This window comes from Phalacrocorax aristotelis, unplaced genomic scaffold, assembly GCF_949628215.1.
Source record: "Phalacrocorax aristotelis unplaced genomic scaffold, bGulAri2.1 scaffold_34, whole genome shotgun sequence".
NCBI classification, from domain to species: Eukaryota; Metazoa; Chordata; class Aves; order Suliformes; family Phalacrocoracidae; genus Phalacrocorax; species Phalacrocorax aristotelis.
In genome coordinates this window covers 667,381-674,650 of record NW_027441361.1, presented here as the reverse complement: position 1 = coordinate 674,650, position 7,270 = coordinate 667,381, and positions in this window count along the sequence as shown.

Below are 7,270 nucleotides of genomic sequence, written 5' to 3'. Positions count from 1 at the left end.
TTGCTCAGAAATGGACCCCAGTCCCTGCTGGCCTCAGTGACCCAGTGGCACACACTCCTGTTACCGGCTCATCTGGTGGCTGGCTGTAAAGAAATGTCATCTTTTTTGCCGTGGCTGGGGGTGGTGATGGTGGTGTTGCTGGTGTTCTGTCACACCTCTATAATCCATAAAGGAACAGAGACTTTAAGGTGTATCATGTTACTGGTTTGACAGGACTTGCATGCTAGAGAAGAGTTGCTCAAGTGACTTGCTACTTTTACAACCTCTTGCTAGAAGGAGCAAGAGGGAACAGGGAAGGGTGTAGAGGAGGACTGGAGCAGCCCCGTAGCCGGTGTGTGCCGCCAGCATCGCCCTCGTACAGCCGTCTCGCCAGCAAAATGCAGGAGGAACAGAGCAGCTTATGGCCACTGCACAAAGCAGCTGCAGCGCAGGAAGGGGAATTTAACTGCGAGGCTGTGGGGCACAGCCCGCGTGGTAGCCGAAGCCTCGCGGGAATCACGCGGAGATGTCAAGCTCTCTAAAGGACCCTGAGATATGAACAGGAAGAACTTAGCAATTGTTGACTTGGTATTTCTTGCAAACGGAAGCAGCTGACGGCTTCCTCTTTATTTGCTTCTAGTCCAGTCCTTGGGCCGATAGGCCAGACCTTGCAGCAGGGCATACCTGCTGGAGAAAAACTGCTAAAGCCGCCTCTTTGTTGCTGCTCCTGTAACCAGAGCGATTGAATTAACCAACCATAGACGTTGCTATACTTCTTGTACAGCCTTATCCAACTGGGCGTTAAGTCTGGGGACATGGAGTATACCAATCAGTGCATTCTTTGATCTGCATTTTAGTCCCTCGGTAATCATTAATGTGAACGAAACAATAGACAATGTGCTTCTGTCAGAAAAGGATGACAAAATGTGGTTTCGTGTAGTGGACTGAGAAAACTGGCCAGGACTGCCAAGATTAAGAGCCAAGTAGGTAAAAGGTAATTCCGACAGGGGGAGATCGCGACCACCGACTCACGGACCACCACCGACCCAAGTAATACCACCTACTCAAAAGAGAACAACAAAGAGGATAACTGAGTCTGCGCAGTAATTTACATATGGAACGAGCAAGTTTGTGCTGATTGGTAGAAAGGACAATAATGAATATCTATGAATATGTAAATTTTTGATCTATAAATTGTACGGGAAAGGTGCGTAAGGTACGTACGTTAGGAGCAGCGATCCCGCGTGCATCCGGCGCTGTGAATAAAGAATGCCTGCTCTTTAATACTAAATTGCTGTTAAAGAGTTGTTTCTGATTTTACCGCGTTTTTCGGTAACACTCCTACCAGTCTGTCACGATCCACTGTCGGGCTGAACAATTTGGCAGAGGTTAAACCCCCTTGCTTTCCAACCGACCTCAGGGAATTCTGGGAGGTTGGGGGCGGCTGGGCTTAACTTCTGACTGACTCCAACGTGTTGCCGTGGCCACGTTCCTTCTACATTCTCGGGAACAGAACTAAGACTCAAAACGGAATCCAAGTGCCAAGTCCCTTCATTTGGCCAGCGATGGAGACGCGAGAGAAAAGCAGAGAAAGAGAGAAAAAAGGGAGAAAGGGGGGAGAGACAAAACGAGAGCGACACCAGAGTGTTGTAATACCTACCGCCGCGGGTCTGGGGCGGTCCGTCCTTCCGCGCGGTCCGTCCTTCCACGGGGTCCGTCCTTCCACACGGTCCGCCCTTCCACACGGTCCGTCCTTCCACACGGTCCGTCCTTCCACACGGTCCGTCCCTCCGCGCGGTCCGTCCCTCCGCGCGGTCCGTCCCTCCGCGCGGTCCGTCCCTCCGCGCGGTCCCTCCCTCCACACGGTCCGTCCTTCCACACGGTCTGTCCCTCCGCGCCGTCCCTCCCTCCGTGCGGTCCGTCCTTCTCTGCGGTCCGTCCCTCCGCGCGGTCCCTCCTTCCACGGGGTCCGTGCCTCCGCGCGGTCCGTCCCTCCCCGCGGTCCGTCCCTCCCCGCGGTCCGTCCCTCCCCGCGGTCCCTCCTTCCACGCGGTCCGTCCCTCCGCGCGGTCCCTCCCTCCGCGCGGTCCGTCCTTCCACGGGGTCCGTCCCTCCGCGCGGTCCGTCCCTCCGTGCCGACTGTGAGATTTGATTCTGCGCTTTTGAACAACTGAGGAGACGATAAGCAGTGAGTCACGTGTCTCTCTGATAATGTTTTCCTAGCGTAAGCTTACCTGGGGCTGGGGGCATGATATAATTCAATAGGCTGGAAAAGGAGAAAGAGGACAGTTACCCTTTTTCCTTGTGGTAAAGCTGCACTTGAGCCTGAGCTCTCAAGAAACACTGCTGAGTTTATTTCAGTAAAACTGAAATCGAGAGGTTCTAAGGCAGTGTTGCAAAGCCCTTCAGGATTCAAGGGACACCTGGAGTTATAAACGTGAAACGCTCTTTTTTCCAGGTCATAGACGTTAAATAAGTCCATCAATCGCTCTCTGAGAGCTTGCTTGCATATTTTTATGTATTTCAATATTGCTGGAAATTTTTTCAGTTTTCAAGTCCTTTAATGACGGTTCACGGTTTTTAGTATTTCGTATAAAACCAAGCTGTTGCTGCTGACCCCACCTATTGAATAGTTGCGTGTTTTAATTGCCCAAGCCTCTGGCTGAGTATTCATGCCCTTGAACGTTACTCACTGAAGGTGTGTGCGTGAGGCATGAATCCAACCTTCGTACCCAGGTGGCGAATAGGAGTTTCCCCAGGGACGGATCCAGAGCAGGGAATTAAGCTCTCACTCTGCACTGCGCTTTGGAGGAGGAGCGGGTTTGTGCCCCTTCTCTGAGTGGATGGTGAGCTGAGGGGTGTTTCGCCCTTAGGGAACCTGAAGCTAAGCCAAAGAATGTCGAGTGAGTTCAAAACCCTGCCCAAGCCTTTGGAACATCCCGGCTCTATTCACTGAGGCAAAGGAGTATTTTAGTTGAGCAACACTTATGCTGGGTAAAATGAGAGGATGAGAGGCTTTTGCTGCTTCAAATACTCATGGAAATGTCATTTTAAACGTGGTTCTTCAGACGAGATAAGTCTGCACCTCTTTTCTTAGCAGGACAAAGCTTCTGAGCCTGTTCCCAGAGATAGAAAGAGCACAGGAATTCCGTGGAGTTCCATGGTGGAGGTGAAAGATCCCAACCCAAAGGGTGCTGTGCTGACAAGCAGTGGGAAATACGCGATGCCAGCTCTTCCTGCGTAAGTATGGAATGAATTGGACTGACCGAGCAGTGAACAAGAGAAACCACGCGCACAAGTGTGAGTGGCAATGCAACCGAACTGGCCAGCGCCTGCAGTTACGGGGGAGGAAGCACTGTCACTGCGTCTTAATCTTAAAATCTGTGATACTGTCTAACGTCGCAGTAGGGTGGTCCCCGTGTTCATGCCCCTGGAAGCTGGTTAAACCTGTGCTGTGCTAAGAACGTGTATTTCTGCAAAGCATTTTGGTGGTGTTTGTAGCGGAGTTGTTCTCTTTGAGAGGTCGTTTTGGTTCTGTTTGATGTTGCAAAGGCTCCTTGCAAAACGTAAGAAATTGCCGCTGGACTGAGATGTCCTCCCCCTCTGACTTCTATGAACTCCTGTGTGTGGAAGAGACAGAACTTTTCCTGTTGCTGTAAATTAAGAAAACACTCCTGTGTGCTGAGAGGAGCGGCTGTTTTAAACTGCACTTGGTAGCACTTCTGTTTTGCTGCCATGGATCTCCTTCTGGAGAAGCTGTAACACAGGCTCCTTCCCTTTCTAAAATGTAATCACTCAGAGACTAACTTGATCGGAGACTAACTTGGTGCTGCGCCTGCAATGTACATTTGCCGTCTGGCAAAGGAGAGGTGGGATTCATTTCACCTGATTTCTCGCTGTCAAAAAGTTATTTTTCTGGTCTGAGCTAATTTCTTGCTTGATCAAAGGAAAGGGAGAGTTCTGCAGCAGGAAAATTGTTCCCCCCTCCCTCTTCTGGTGTTGTGGCTCTAGAAGAGTAGTTTAATCTGAAGGCCTATGTTTTAGGAGGCGAATGTGGAGTGAGAAGAATTCCACCTGTTCTCTTCCTTTGATAAAATCCAAAGCTTGGAAGAGTTTTCTTTGACCCATCTTTAAACTTTTCTCTCCCACCAGGCCCTCTCCCCCTCCAGGGAAGCTTCTGTGCGAGGAAAGAAGGAAAAGCCTCCCTTTTTGCCAGAGGAGCCATCGCCCTCTTCTTCCTCCTCATCCTGCTCTGGTGATCCTAGTCCAGATGAGTTGTTGTGTCTCATTTGTGAAGATACAATGTCCGATGCCGCTGTTAGTGCCTGCTGTGGAAGCAGTTCCTGTGACGGATGTAAGTGCAGCTCCCATGGTTGTTACTTCAAAACATCACATCTGATCTTCTGAAAGCAGAAAGAGGAGATCAGGGAATTACTTTGTCACCAGTTCTATTTAAGACTTAAGCAGAGCCTGAATAGGAAAGGACTTGTCTCACTTAAAGGGAAAAAAGGCAGGAAGCTTTTTTCCCTTTTTACGTATGTAGTTAAATCCTCTTGACAGGTGGAAGGAGGAGTTTGAGAAGAGAGCCTAACTGCGCAGGTGATTACAGTATTAGATATCAAATGCGTTTGGTTTGTCCGCAGCCCTTTCCCTCACACAAAATTATAGAGCCATCTCTGGTGCCTTCCTGTGGTCTGCAGCCAACGGGGAGCTGGGCATTTCATCCACACTCTTCTCCACGGGAGAGGTGGTTAAAAACTTCAGAGCTGTGCTGGTTGTAGCTGGGATAGAGTTAATGCCCTTCAGCGTCGCTGGCATAGTGCTGAGGGCACACTGATGTTTCAGCTGCTGTTAAGCAGCGGCTCCGTGTCGCTAAGTAGCGCCTCTACTAGTCAGGGGCCTCTCCAGCTTCCCGAGCTCTGCCCGACAGGTATGAGTGGCAGCGCCAGGGACCCCTCTGCCCGCCCAGCTCCATCAGGGGTGATGCCCAGGTGCGAGGGCAGAAGGAGGACCCGAGCCGTGCGTCAGTTGGCCAGAGTGAGTCGGCCAGCGTCAGTCGGCCAGCATCACCTGCCCGGACTCAGCTGGCTGGCACCAGTCAGCGTCAGCGTCTGTTGTCGGGAGTCAGTCAGGACTTAATCCTGTCGGCACCGCTGACCCCCCGCCTGGGGTGTGGGGCTGAGCGCGGTGGTTCAAGTGCCGCCTTAGGCCCGTCAGTCAGGGTGGCTGTGTCAGCCTTGGCTGGCAGCTGTCACCTGTGTTTGGGCACACGGTGCCGTGTCCTGCTCTGCTGAGGGCGGCTCCTCATTCCCTGCCTGCTTCAGCTCGTTTTCCTGCATCCACATGCCTGGGGTTTGCTGGTTTAAGGCAGTGAAACGAACTTAATCAGGCTTCCCTTAACTTTGTGTCTTCTGCCTAGTGAGCCGTCGGACGGAGCTTTGGAGGAAGAATGGTGACAAGCCCCTGCTGGTGTGGTGGTGTTTTACTGGTGTGGAGGAGAGGATACTTCAGTTGGTCGGAGCGAGTCCCCAAACCCCTGGGCCTGTCGCGTGGGCTGCCAACGTTTCCGCAGTTCCCCTCGTCGGGCGGCTGTTTGCAAGGGGTGTGTTTGAGCACTGGGGGTTCAGCAGCCGCCGGGCCCTGGCCCTGGGCAGCCTGCTCTGGGTGACCCTGCCTGCGCAGGGGCTGGACCAGCTGCCCCCAGGGATTCCGGAAGGCCTTTCTCTCCCTTGTGACTCCGTGACTCTGGAACCGGTGCTGCGAGGGGCCAGCGCTGTGGGAGCACTGGGAACGTTGTCTTCGCTGGGCTCTGCCTCTGTCAGGACGGCTGCGTGTGTGCTCTGCCCTGAGACACTCGGCGCCTGCGCCCGTCTGTCCAGGTACGCCAAGCAGTGTGCAACAGAGCACACTTTCAGGAGTGACCTGAGGAGCTTTTGCTAGCTTTGCCGTGTTGGAGAGGGACTGCAGCTCCTGCATGCAGGAATAGTCGTGTTGGAGAATAACCATAGGAGGCAGCTGGGTAAAGTGGCTCTAGTGTCAAACGCTGATGTGTCTTGGGTTTGGGTTTTTTCATGTAAAGGGAAATGAAATCTGTGGTCTGCATCAGATACGGGATCGGGGCTGTTGGGGGCTGTATTTCTGGGGAAAATGTCACTGAACCAGTCATTAATAGTAATTCAGAAAGCTCTATAATTGTGATCTTTCCCTGCTGTTCAACAAAGCGGATGCTGTTTTTCTCAACAGAGCATAGTTTTTCTTCCATTTCTTCTTCTTTGGCTTCTTCCCACTCTTTGTCCTCTTTCCTTAGACAATGTGACCCGAGCAGTGTCAGGCAATGGTGTCCCTTCTCTGACCACCAAGTAACTAACACTTCCCTGAGATCACTTTAGCTTCCACATCTGGCTGAGTGAAAGAATAACGCCCGTCAGCCTCAGCCTCCCTCCGTGCGAGAGTGAGCCTCTACGTGCACGAGGGAGTCCAGAGTTGACTGAGAGTGCCTTGGGTGCTGCCCTTTCTAAAAGCAAAGGGGTTTCTTGCAGCTCTCCTTGCAAAGTGAGTGTGTGGTTTCACACGTGCATGAGCTAGCAGGACGGCTTACGGCCACAGAATGGAGATGGGCAAATCCCCTCTCCTTCTCCCCGGTGCAGTGTCCTGCCTCCTTCCTTGTGCCAGCTTTTATGCTTGCTGGCTCTCTCTGCAACCCCGTTTCACTCTCTAAGCTGGTGGAAATCTCTCTGCTCTTGTGGGTGCGTTCCCTGTCTGCTTGGGGAGTTAATGTGGCTCCTAAGGAGCTCTAAAACGTGTGCAGGTCAGGGCAAGGGAAGGCACAGGGATACAGGAGCAGAAGGAAGGAGCAGATGGAGAGAGGGGGGCAGCAGCAAGGCCTCTCTTTTGGTGGCACTGAAGTGAACCTGGTTTGTGACATCACGTCTTCAGCTGCGACTGACCGTATCTTTAGCTTTTCCTTCAGTAAGCCCGTAACATTGTTGGCCTTTGAATCTGACTTTCATGTACTACATGTCAGTCAACGGTGACATCCCAGAACACTGACTTGGCTGGATGTGATTCTGCTCAAACATGTAATTTCTCAACTTGTTCTTTCTTATTTATTTTCTGGAGCTTTTTAATGCAAAACTCGGTCTCTGACTCGTGCCGTGTTGCTTGACTTGACTCCAGTGTCTTGGGCTTTTTCCCCGTGTTGTTTATCCTGTCAATACCCCTGCGTCCCTTTTTGTTGGTGATCTCGTAGGCATCAGAAAAGCAAAGGATTCTCCTTTTGCTCTGCTGTGAG